The 13361-nt window shown below is 39.6% G+C and overlaps 2 protein-coding genes across 3 annotated transcripts in view; one reads left to right on the forward strand and one right to left on the reverse strand.

The window, feature by feature from the left end:
* LOC140633127 (coiled-coil domain-containing protein 144A-like) overlaps window positions 1-13361 on the reverse strand; it is a 606261-nt gene that overhangs the window by 237282 nt on the left and 355618 nt on the right.
* The window catches only part of LOC140633286 (ankyrin repeat domain-containing protein 26-like), a 169390-nt gene continuing 168804 nt past the window's right edge, over window positions 12776-13361 (forward strand). The window contains exon 1 of one of the 2 annotated variants that reach the window (XM_072825617.1): window positions 12776-12888. The gene's annotated coding sequence lies outside the window, so the exon portion shown is untranslated. The remainder of the gene's footprint in view (window positions 12889-13361) is intronic. The other variant, XM_072825618.1, reaches the window with a different exon arrangement.

Raw genomic sequence — 13361 nt, forward strand, 5'->3', positions numbered from 1 at the left:
GTAATTATGTTTATCTAAACCATTCTGCCTCACATCTACCATAATTCAAAAATTTCAAAATCATATTTAATAGCATTTTAAAGTTAGTGAGGAAAGAATGAATTAGAAACCATGTAATTTGATTTTTGTAAGAGCAAAGCTAGCTAGATAAAATCTCTTAATTATATTATTTTTTGTTCAGGGTCTTCCTCTCTCTTGGCTTTTTAAACTTGGTCAATAACAATTTTTCCCTCTGAAGATAGAGACATTGTAAATTAAAAGCAGAATTCTTCACAGTCACCAGTTCTCTTTTTAAAAAAGATTTTTTTATTTTTATTTTTAGAGACAGAGTGCACACATGTGGGGGGACGGGGAGAGGGAGAGGATCTTCAGGAGTCTCCATGCCGAGCATAGAGTCACATGTAGGGCTTGATCCCAAGACCCTGAGATCATGACCTGAGCAGAAACCAAGAGTTGGACACTTAACCAACTGAGCCACCCAGGCTCACAGCAACCAGTGGTTCTTAATCATGTGTGTTATGTATCTCTGTGTGTCACAAATCTCTTTGGCAGTCTGATGAACTTCTTAATAATACTGTTTTATTTTTTTAATAATAAATTTATTTTTTATTGGTGTTCAATTTGCCAACATACAGAATAACACCCAGTGCTCATCCCGTCAAGTGCCCCCCTCAGTGCCCGTCACCCATTCACCCCCAATAATACTGTTTTAAATATATGAAACAAAATACTAGAATTACAAAGGAAACAATACCAATTATTAAAATATTTTTAAATCCCAAATTTTGACTTAGTAAATTAGTAAATTAGTAAATGTATATTAAGTGACAAGGTCTGAAGGAGAATGGAATAAACACAAATGACTGATAAGCATAAGTGACATTCTTGAGATATTTTCAGTTCTACAAAGTGATATTAAAGCTTTTTTTTATCATTGGTGAGAGAGTCACAGGTACTACTATTACCATGATGTATTGCTTGCATTCATGATTAAAGAAAACACCAAATTTTAGTTGAGGTTACCAAAAATAAAGATGTATTTCCCTCATCCATGTTACACTCTCTTGAAAACCAGTACCTCATATATAAGAAGCCTTGAAAAGTTTTCATTGTGTTCAGCATTTACATTTATTTGTTAAGAAAAATCAGTGTGTCTTCAGTTTCCAGTAACTGAAGCACAAAGACACTGAAGATAGCATTCTATCTGAACCAAGTTCAGAACAGGTGAATTGTACATAGACGTAGGTGACACCACAGCAAAGAACTGGTTCAGCAGGCTAGGTATCAGGTTCACAGCCAGGTACAAGCAGCCATTTACGGGCTTGCTGCTGGGGGATTAATATATTGAGGTTTTTCACCCAGATTATGAGTTGTTTTTTTCAAAAGTCAGAAGTAGCTAGTACTATAAAATAGGGGAGAAGGCAGAGAAGAGAAACTGTTGGAATCTACCTAGTTTAAGATGTCATTAGCTAGTTGCTTCACAGGTTTACTGTTCATTTGTTTACAGAAAAGTCATAGGTTGCAATTGTGTACAGAGTTGCCTCCTGTAGGAATCCCATGTGCCAGTTAATTTCACTTGTTTGTTTCCTGCTAATGTTCGCTTTTTAACTGTTTCAAACAAATTTCTCATGGGAAAACAGTCCTTTGTTCTCTCACTACATTTCTTTCTTTCCTTCTTTCTTTTTTTAAAGGACATTGCCTGAAAAATCACAATAGTCCTCAGCACATGGTGGTAAATCTTTTGGAATTCACAGGTTCTCATCAGTTAATTTTTTTTTAATTTTTATTTATTTATGATAGGCACACAGTGAGAGAGAGAGAGGCAGAGACACAGGCAGAGGGAGAAGCAGGCTCCATGCACCGGGAGCCCGATGTGGGATTCGATCCCGGGTCTCCAGGATCGCGCCCTGGGCCAAAGGCAGGCGCTAAACCGCTGCACCACCCAGGGATCCCTCATCAGTTAATTTTTAATGCCTGCTCTGTTAATTTTCTATGCAGCCTGTAACATAGGCTTCTATCAATATAAGTTGGAATTGCTTATCTGTGGGTTGATTATTCTAACCGAAATCACATCTCTGACTCAGAGGCTGCTACAAGATTGGCGATCTGTGTTTACTAATTATAGATCACAGTTAGCAATCTTTGCTCTATAAGAGATGAATATATCACATGCTCCTATTTGTACTCTTTGGTGAATTTCAGCTAAAACAAATGTTTAAAACCTATTCTTTAACAATGAAGAAATATTTAGGCCCAAATTCACATTTTCCAGATGAGTTCATCTCTTTACATCTTCTAAAGAGGCCAGGAATATTTTCTATTAATGTGTGAGTTGTTTCAACAAAGGCCCTCGGCGAGTTCTGCTGGGATTCCGCTTCTGTGGATAGCATTATGTGACACATAAATTAAAAAAAAAAATCTGGGCACTTTAGGGTATACTGTGCACTAATTTATACAGTCTATTGCTAACTAACCATTTCTTTATTGGACTACAACTTTCCTTTGCAAATACTGAGTTCTGTCTCAGTCCCTACTCTGTCCAGGCCTTACTTCTAATTCATGCGCTCAAACAAATCTTTGCTGAGCTTCTACTAAATATACTCCTAGCTGACATGAAGCTTGTGAGTTTGAAGTGGAATTAACTGTTTGCAAAAGGCAGCTGTATGCCAGTCAGTCTTTCTACCAGAAGCGGCCAATGCTCTCCCATTAGTCCTTGGGTGTTCTTCAGTATTTAATTGTCCTCTTTCTGAAATTATCCTCTTTCTGAGAAGTGACTTATGACTTCCTGTACTGTATTCTTGGAATGGAACCTTTCCAAGCCTGCACCCTCCCTGAGTGGCTTTGTATCCCATACCCCTGGGGCTTTTTTCATGGTCCTACTACCCTGCTGGATGACTCTGTGTATAAAGCTCTGTTTTCCAATGACTAGGAAGCTTTAATGATGAGCAGAGACTGCATCTGCCTTGTTTACTGTCCTATTTCTAGCTGTAGCAGAGTGCCTAGCATATAGTAGTTACTTTAATTGCATGAGTGAAAGGACAAGCAGTGCATAATTACATGCCAGTTACCTACAAAAAGCATTTAATATTCTAGGAATTCAAAAATTATCTAGGAATTCAAAAGCTATCACATGTTTATGTACTGAGAGTGTTGGGAGGAAATAAGAAAAAATTGAACTGGATTTTGAGAGTTAAGGATTTGGATAAATAGAGCAAAGAAGAGAGGGTATTTCAAATGAGAAAACAGAAACATAGGGAAGCATAAGATGCAATCAAAAGACCTTGAATTTACCAATTATCAGTAACTAAAGATATAATATTAAGGAAAAGTAATAAAGTAAGCATTAATTTAACTCTTCAGTTTATATCTGATACTGCAAAGTAACTGTTATTCAACACAATATTGCTTACATTTATTTTTATAGTTGTCAGTTGTTTCTGATGTGTTATCTTTACCTTTTGTCCTTTTTTGGGGGAATACTCTATTTTATCCATGTATTTAATTTTTACTGAAGTATAAATGATATACAAGATAATATTAAGGTATATATCATAGTGATTTGATATTTTTACATGTTACAAAATGATCCCCATGATAAATCTGCTTGTCATCTCCCACTATGTGAAGTTAATACAATACTATTGACTATATTCCCTATGTAGTACATTACATCCCCATGACTTATTTCTTTTATAACTGGAAGTTTGTGCCATTTAATCCACTTCACCACATTTACCTGTTTCCCCCATCAACTCGTATCCCCTCTGGTAGCCTATAGTTTGTTTCTTGTACCTATGAGTCTGCTTGTTTTGTGTTGTGTTTTTAGAGTTCACATATAAGAGAAATCATAAAGTTTTTCTCTTCTTCTGTCTGACATATTTCACTTAGTGTAATAGCACTGATCTAAGTCCATCCATGTTGTTGCAAATGGAAAGATGTCATTCATTTTTGTGGTTGAGTAATATTCTGTTGGATATACCTACCACATCTTCTTTCTTCATTCATCTATCACTGGACCATTAGGCTGCTTCCACATCTTGGCTGTTGTAAATAATGTTGCAGTAAACCTAGGGTGCATATATTTCTTCAAATTGGTGTGTTCATTTTCTTTGGATAAATAAGTGAAATTGCTGGATCATATGATAATTCTAAATTTAATTTTTTGAAGAACCTCTAAAATGTTTTCCATAGTGGCTGCACCAATATACATTCCTCCCAACAGTGCGTTGGAATTCCCTTTTCTCCACAGACTCCAACACTTGCTGTTTTTGTATTTTTGAAAGTTAATCTGGCTGGAGTGATTTGCATTTTTCCCTGATGTTGAGTGACGTTGAGCACCTTTCCATATGCCTGTTAGCTATGTTTGTCTTCTTTGGGAAGATGTCTATTGAAGTTCTCTACTCGTTTTTAAATCAGATTGCTTTTTAAATATTCAGTTGTATAAATTCTTTCTGTATTTTGGATGTTAACTCCTTATTGAATATATGATGTGCAAATATCTCCCCCCATTTGGTAGGTTGCCTTTTTGTTTTGTTGATGGTTTCCTTCACTGTGCAAAAGATTTTTACTTTGATGTAATTTCATTTGTTTGTGTTAACCTTCGTTCTCCTTCCCTGAGGAGGCTGGTCCAAAAAAATGTTGCTAAGATGAATGTCAAAAGTTTATCACCTGCATTTTCTTCTAGGAGTTTTATGGTTTCAGGTCCTACATTCAGGTCTTTAGTCCATTTTGAATTTATTTTTTGTATATGGTAGTAAGATAGTGGTTAAATTTCATTCTTCTACATGTGGCTGTCCAATTTTCCCAAAATTATTTCCTGAAGAGAATGTCTTCTCCATTGTGTGTTCTTGCCTCCTTTGTCATAGCTTAATTGACCATAAATATGTGGATTTATTTCCAGGGTCTCTATTTCATTGACCTAAGGGTTTTTGTGTCAGTACCATACTGTTTTGATTACTATAGTTTGAAATTAGGGACCATTATGCCTCCAGCTTTGTTCTGTGTCAAGATTATTTTGGCTATTTTGAGTCTTTCATGGTTTCATACAAATTTTAAGGATTCTTTGTTCTAGTTATGTGCAGAGTGTCACCAGTATATTGATGGGAATTGTATTGAATCTGTAGATTCCTTTGAGTAGCATAGACATTGTAACAATATTAATTCTTCCAATCCTTCCAATCCATAGCACAGTATATCTTTCCATTTATTTGTGTTGTCCTCAGTTTCTTTTTTCAGTATTTTATAGTTTTAAGGATACAAGTTTTTCACCTCCTTGATTAAATTTATCCCTAAGCTTTTTTTTTTTATTTTGATGCAGTTGTAAATGAGATTGCATCATTAATTTCTTTTTCTCATAGTTACTAGTGTAGGGAAGAAACACAATGAATTTCTCCGTATGCTAATTTTGTATCCTATAACTTTATGAAATTCACTTATTAGCTCTAATAATTTTTTGGAGTCCTTAGGGCTTTCTATATATAGTGTAATGCCATCTGCAAATAACGACAGTTTTACTTCTTCATTTTCAATTTTTCTGCGTTTTTTTAATTATCTAATTGCTATGGCTAGGACTTTTAATACCATATTGAATGAAAGTGACAAGGTTGGGCATCCTTGTCTTGTTTCTGATCTTTGAGGAAAACCTTCAGTTTTCACCACTGAGTATAATGTTAACTGTGGGTTTGACATATATGGCCTTTATTACGTTGAGATATATTTCTTTTATACACACTTTGTTGAGACTTTTTTTTTATCATAAATGGAAGTTGAATTTTATGATATGCTTTTTCTACACCTGTTGAGAAAAATCATATGATGTTTATTCTTCATTTTGTTGATGTGGGTACATCATGTTGATTTGTGAGTGTCGAACCATTCTTCCATCCCTGAAATAAATCCCATTTGATTATAATGCATTCTCCTTTTAACGTGTGTTGAATTAGGTTTGCTAATATTTTGTTGAGGGTTTTCATATCTGTGTTCATCAGAGACTCTGGCATGTGATTTTCTTTTTGTGTGATGTCTTTGGATTTGATATCAGGGCAGTGCTAGCCACTTAAAATGAATTTGGAAGCCTTCCTTTCTCTTCAGTTCTTTTTAGGGGGAGAGGAATAATTTGAGAGTTATAGGGCTTTAACTATTTGGTATAACCATCAGTGAAGCTGTCCAGTCCTTGTTTTGGGGAGTTTTTATTCCTAATTCATTTTCATTATTCATCATTGACCACTAAGATCTTATTTAAAACAAATAATTTTGAAGATTTTATTTATTTGAGAGAGAGAGAGAGAGAGAGAGAGAGAGAGACCACACAAACAGAGGGAGAAAGAGGGAGAGAAAAAGCAGGCTCCCTGCTGAGGAGGGAGCTGGATATTGGTTTCATACCCAGTACCCTGGAATCCTGACCTGAGCTGAAGGCAGATGTTTAATTGACTGAGCCACCCAGGCATCCCTATAATTGACCTACTAAGGTCTTCTGTATCTTCATGATTCAGTGTTGGAAGATTGTGCATTTTGAGGAATTTATCCTTTTTTTTTTCTAGGTCTTCCAGTATGGTTATGTATAATTGTTTCTGGCCATCTCTTATAGTGTTTTTGTATTTTGTGGTGTCACGTGTAACATCCTCTACATTTCTTTTTTATTTTCTTCAATCTTTTTTTTTTTTTAATTTATGATAGTCACAGAGAGAGAGAGAGAGAGAGAGAGAGAGAGAGAGAGAGAGGCAGAGACACAGGCAGATGGAGAAGCAGGCTCCATGCACCAGGAGCCTGACGTGGGATTTGATCCCGGGTCTCCAGGATCGCGCCCCGGGCCAAAGGCAGGCGCCAAACCGCTGCGCCACCCAGGGATCCCAAGATTTTATTTATTTATTCATGAGAGACACAAGCAGAGGGTGAAGCAGGCTCCACGCAGGGAGCCCGATGTGGGACTCGATCCTGGGTCTCTAGGATCATGCCCTGAGCCAAAGGCAGGTGGAAAACCACTGAGCCGCTTGGCCTGCCCTTCCTCTACATTTCTGGTTGTATTTGTGCCCTCTTTCTTTTTGAGGATTATGGCTAGTTTATAGGCTTTGTTTATCCTTTCAAAGAACCAGGTCTTGGTTTTATGGATCTTGTCTATTGTGCATATCGATTTTGTTTGTTTGCTTGTTTCTACTTTTTTTTTGTTGTTGTTGTTCTTGTTGTTTTGTTTGGGTGGGGTTTTTTTTTTAAGTCTCTGGTTCATTTACTTTTTCTGTGATCTTTTTTCTTTTTTTTCCTTTTTTATTTTTTTTCTTTTTTAAAATAATAAATTTATTTTTTATTGGTGTTCAATTTGCCAACATACAGAATAACACCCAGTGCTCATCCCGTCAAGTGCCCCCCTCAGTGCCCGTCACCCATTCACCCCCACCCCCCGCCATCCTCCCCTTCCACCACCCCTAGTTCATTTCCCAGAGTTAGGAGTCTTCATGTTCTGCCTCCCTTTCTGATATTTCCTACCCATTTCTTCTCCTTTCCCTTCTATTCACTTTCAGTATTATTTATATTCCCCAAATGAATGAGACCATATAATGTTTGTCCTTCTCCGATTGACTTATTTCACTCAGCATAATACCCTCCAGTTCCATCCACGTTGAAGCAAACGGTGGGTATTTGTCATTTCTAATGGCTGAGTAATATTCCATTGTATACATAGACCACATCTTCTTTATCCATTCATCTTTCGATGGACACCGAGGCTCCTTCCACAGTTAGGCTATTGTGGACATTGCTGCTAGAAACATCGGGGTGCAGGTGTCCCGCCCTTTCATTTCATCTGTACCCTTGGGGTAAATCCCCAGCAGTGCAATTGCTGGGTCGTAGGGCAGGTCTATTTTTAACTCTTTGAGGAACCTCCACACAGTTTTCCAGAGTGGCTGCACCAGTTCACATTCCCACCAACAGTGCAAGAGGGTTCCCTTTTCTCTACATCCTCTCCATCATTTGTGGTTTCCTGTCTTGTTAATTTTCCCCATCCTCACTGGTGTGAGGTGGTATCTCATTGTGGTTTTGATTTGTATTTCCCTGATGGCAAGTGATGCACAGCATTTTCTCATGTGCGTGTTAGCCATGTCTATGTCTTCCTCTGTGAGATTTCTCTTCATGTTTTTTGCCCATTTCATGATTGGATTGTTTGTTTCTTTGGTGTTGAGTTTAATAAGTTCTTTATAGATCTTGGAAATTAGCCCTTCATCTGATACGTCATTTGCAAATATCTTCTCCCATTCTGTAGGTTGTCTTTTAGTTTTGTTGACTGTATCCTTTGCTGTGCAAAAGCTTCTTATCTTGATGAAATCCCAATAGTTCATTTTTTGCTTTTGTTTCTTTTGCCTTTGTGGATGTATCTTGCAAGATGTTACTGTGGCCAAGTTCAAAACGGGTGTTGCCTGTGTTCTCCTCTAGGATTTTGATGGAATCTTGTCTCACATTTAGATCTTTCATCCATTTGGGTTTATCTTTGTGTATGGTGAAAGAGAGTGGTCTAGTTTCATTCTACTGCATATGGATGTCCAATTTTCCCAGCACCATTTACTGAAGAGACTGTCTTTCTTCCAGTGGATAGTCTTTCCTCCTTTGTCGAATAATAGTTGACCATAAAGTTGAGTGTCCACTTCTGGGTTCTCTATTCTGTTCCCCTGATCTATGTGTCTGTTTTTCTGCCAATACCACACTGTCTTGATGACCACAGCTTTGTAGTACAACCTGAAATCTGGCATTGTGATGCCCCCAGATATGGTTTTCTTTTTTAAAATTCCCCTGGCTTTTCGGGGTCTTTTCTGATTCCACACAAATTGTAAAATAATTTACTCTAACTCTCTGAAGAAAGTCCATGGTATTTTGATAGGGATTGCATTAAATGTGTAAATTGCCCTAGGTAACATTGACATTTTCACAATATTAATTCTGCCAATCCATGAGCATGGAATATTTTTCCATCTCTTTGTGTCTTCCTCAATTTCTTTCAGAAGTGTTCTATAGTTTTTAGGGTGTTGTTAGGTGTAGATCCTTTACCTCTTTGGTGAGGTTTATTCCTAGGTATCTTATGCTTTTGGTTGCAATTGTAAATGGGATTGACTCCTTAATTTCCCTTTCTTCAGTCTCATTGTTAGTGTATAGAAACGTCACTGACTTCTGGGAATTGATTTTGTATCCTGCCACGCTGCCAAATTGCTGTATGAGTTCTAGCAATCTTGGGGTGGAGGCTTTTGGGGTTTCTATGTAGAGTATCATGTCATCGGTGAAGAGGGAGTGTTTGACTTCTTCTTTGCCAATCTGAATGCCTTTAATATCTTTTTGTTGTCTGATTGCTGAGGCTAGGACTTCCAGTACTATCTTGAATAGCAGTGGTGGGCGTGGTCATCCTGTCTTGGTCCTGATCTTAGGGGAAAGGCTCCCAGTGATTCCCCATTGAGAATTATATTTGCTGTGTGCTTTTCGTAGATGGCTTTTAAGATGTTGAGGAATTTTCCCTCTCTCACAACACTCTGAAGTGTTTTGATCAGGAATGGCCGCTGTGTTTTGTAAAATGCTTTCACTGCATCTAATGAGAGGATCATACGGTTCTTGGCTTTTCTCTTGCTGATATGATAAATCTCATTGATTGTTTTATGAGTGTTGTACTAGCCTTGTGTCCCGGGAATAAATCCTACTTGGTCACGGTGAATAATTTTCTTAAGGTACTGCTGGATCCTATTGGCTAGTATCTTGTTGAGAATTTTTGCATCCATGTTCATCAGGGATATTGGTCTGTAATTCTCCTTTTTGGTGGGGTCTTTGTCTGCTTTTGAAATTAAGGTGATGCTGGCCTCATAGAACGAATTTGGATGTACTCCATCTCTTTCTATCTTTCCAATCAGCTTTAGTAGAATAGACATGGTTTCTTCTTTAAACGTTTGATAGAATTCCCCTGGGAAGCCATCTGGCCCTGGACTTTTGTGTCTTGGGTTTTGATGACTGCTTCGATTTCCTCCCTGATTATTGGCCTGTTCATGTTTTCTATTTCTTCCTGTTCCAGTTTTGGTAGTTTGTGGCTTTCCAGAAATACGTCCATTTCTTCTAGATTGCCTGATTTATTGGCATATAGCTGTTCATAATATGTTTTTAAAATCTTTTGTATTTCCTTGGTGTTGGTAGTGATCTCTCCTTTCTCATTCATGATTTTATTAATTTGAGTCTTCTCTCTTTTCTTTTTAAAGGGTGAATAATGGTTTATCTATGTTATTCATTCTTTCAAAGAACCAACTCCTGGTTTTGTTTGATCTGTTCCACAGTTCTTCTGGTCTCGATTTCGTTGAGTTCTGCTCGAATCTTTATTAACTCTCTTCTGCTGGGTGTAGGATCTATTTGCTGTTTTTTTTTTTTTTTCTCTAGGTCCTTTAGGTGTAAGGTTAGCTTTTGTATTTGAGTTCTTTCCAGCTTTTGGATGGCTGCTAGTATTGTGATGTATTTCCCCCTCAGGACTGCTTTTGGTGTATCCCAAAGGTTTTAAATGGTAGTATCTTCATTCTCATTAGTTTCCATGAATCTTTTTAATTTCTCCTTAATTTCCTGGTTGACCCTTTCATCTTTTAGCAGGATGGTCCTTAACCTCCACGTGTTTGAAGTCCTTCCAAACTTCTTGTTGTGATTTAGTTCTAATTTCAAGGCATCATGGTCTGAGAATATGCAGGGGACGATCCCAATCTTTGGGTATCGGCTCAGATCCAATTTGTGACCCAGTATGTGGTCTATTCTGGAGAAAGTTCCATGTGCACTTGAGAAGAATGTATTTTCAGTTGAGTTTGGGTGTAAAGTTCTGTAGATATCTGTGAAATCCATCTGGTCCAGTGTATCATTTAAAGCTCTCGTTTCTTTGGCGATGTTGTGTTTAGGAAACTATCAAGTGTAGAAAGCGCTAGATTGAAGTCACAAAGTATAAGTGTATTATTATCTAAGTACGTCTTCACTTTGGTTATTAATTGATTGATATATTTGGCAGCTTCCACATTCGCGGCATATATATTGAGGATTGTTAAGTCCTCTTGTTGGATAGATCCTTTAATTATGATATGGTGTCCCTCTTCATCTCTCACTGTGGTCTTCGGGGTACGTTTTAGTTTATCGGATATAAGGATGGCTACCCCTGCTTTCTTTTGAGGACCATTTGAATGGTAAATGGTTCTCCAACCTTTTATTTTCAGGCTGTAGGTGTCCTTCTGTCTAAAATGAGTCTCTTGTAGACAGCAAATAGAAAATAGATAGGTCCTGCTTTTTTATCCAGTCTGACAGCCTGCACCTTTTGATGGGGTCATTAAGCCCGTTCACGTTCAGAGTTACTATTGAAAGATATGAGTTTAGTGTCATCATGATACTTATTCAGTCCCTGTTTTTGTGGATTGTTCCAGTGGACTTCTTCTTAAAGGGGAATTTTGAGAGTCCCCCTTAAAATTTCTTGCAGAGCTGGTTTGGAGGTCACATATTCTTTCAGTTCCTGCCTGTCTTGGAAGCTCTTTCTTTCTCCTTCCATTCTGATTGAGATCCTTGCTGGATAAAGTATTCTCGGTTGCATGTTTTTCTCATTTAGGACCCTGACTATATCCTGCCAGCCCTTTCTGGCTTGCCAGGTCTCTGTGGAGAGGTCTGCAGTTACTCTAATACTCCTCCCCATAAAAGTCAGGGATTTCTTGTCTCTTGCTGCTTTAAGGATCTTCTCTTTATCTTTGGAATTTGCAAGCTTCACCATTAAATGTCGAGGTGTTGAACAGTTTTTATTCATTTCAGGGGGTGGAATCTCTCTATTTCCTGGATATGAATGCCTGTTTCCCTTCCCAGATTAGGAAAGTTTTCAGATATGATTTGTTCAAATACATATTCTGGGCCTCTGTCACATTTGGCGCCCTCTGGAACCCCAACGAAACGTAGGTTTTTCTTCCTCAGGCTGTCATTTATTTCCCTTAATCTATCCTCATGGTCCTTTACTTGTTTGTCTCTTTTTTCCTCAGTTTCCCTCTTTGCCATCAACTTGTCTTCTATGTCACTCACTCGTTCTTCTACCTTGTTAACCCTCATCATTAGAACTTCTAGTTTGGATTGTGTCTCATTCAATTGATTTTTAATTTCTGCCTGATTAGCTCTAAATTCTGCAGTCATGAAGTCTCTTGAGTCCTTTTTGCTTTTTTCTAGAGCTACCAGTAGCTTTATAATAATGCTTCTGAATTGGCTTTCTGACATTGAATTGTAATCCAGATTTTGTAACTCTATGGGAGAGAGGATGTTTCTGATTCTTTCTTTTGAGGTGAGGTTTTCCTTCTAGTCATTTTGCTCAGTGCAGAGTGCCCAAAAACATGTTGTATTGGGAAAAGGAGAAAAAGAGAGGAGAGAAAGACGGAAAGAAAAGAAAAAAGAAGAAAGAAGAAAGGAAGAAAAAGAGAAGAAAAAGAAAAAAAGAAAGGAAAAAAGGGGTGGGGGAAGCAAACAGAAATAAAAAATAACAACAACAACAACAACAAAACAAGGGGGAGTATCGTCTGATTCTGTATCCTGCAAGTCGCTTGTCTTACCCTGGAACTTTCCAGTGCTGCTTGGTCAATAACTTGTTTTTCCCCTGTCCTTCTCGCTGGTCTTCTGGGGGAGGGTCTATTGTGCTGATTTTCAGTTGTTAGCACTTGGGGGAGCTGCTCAACCCCCTGCCTGGTGCAGGGCTCAGTGGGGGTTGTTTACCCCGTGAGGCCCCATTGCGCAGGCACCAGCGAGGGGCTCCCAGCGTGCACTGGGCTCGAGCGCGGTCCCCCGGACTGACGGCCAGCCGACCCTGCGGACAGACGGGCCACAAAGCATGTCGCCCTGCGCCTGCTGAACCGCGAGCGCCCGAGGATGTCAGCGCTGAGGAAGGTGCGAGCCGCGGGGACCGAGCTGCCGGGGCGACCGGTCGCGGGCTGCGCGGCGGCCTCGTCCCTCGCGGCGCCTGGGTGCCTCGCTGGCGGTGCTTCCCGGACCCTGCACTCCCGCGGCGTGGGTGCGGCGCGGACTGTTCCGGGCAGACGGGCGGGTTGCAGGAGCTGCGGGGCCTGAGGAGGGGGCGGCGTCCGGCTCCCGCGGGGCAGCGGCGAGGGCCCAGGGGCCCAGGCGGAAGCGGCTCGTGTTTAGGGCAGCGCGAGCGGCGGACAGACGGTCCCTGGACAGCTCGAGAGCCTCCGTCCACGTCGCCCGAGGCAGCAAGTGCCGGGTCTGTCCTCCGGATGCGGGGCACCGCCCCTGGGGGGACGCGCGCTACCTTCGTGTCGCCCTGGCACCGGCCGCGCAGGCGCGCTGGGACCGTGGGGCTGCGGGCGAGCTGCACTTGCTGCAGGCTACCGCCGCCTTGA

The sequence above is a fragment of the Canis lupus genome, chromosome 5 (genome assembly GCF_048164855.1).
Source record: "Canis lupus baileyi chromosome 5, mCanLup2.hap1, whole genome shotgun sequence".
Classification (NCBI taxonomy): domain Eukaryota; kingdom Metazoa; phylum Chordata; class Mammalia; order Carnivora; family Canidae; genus Canis; species Canis lupus.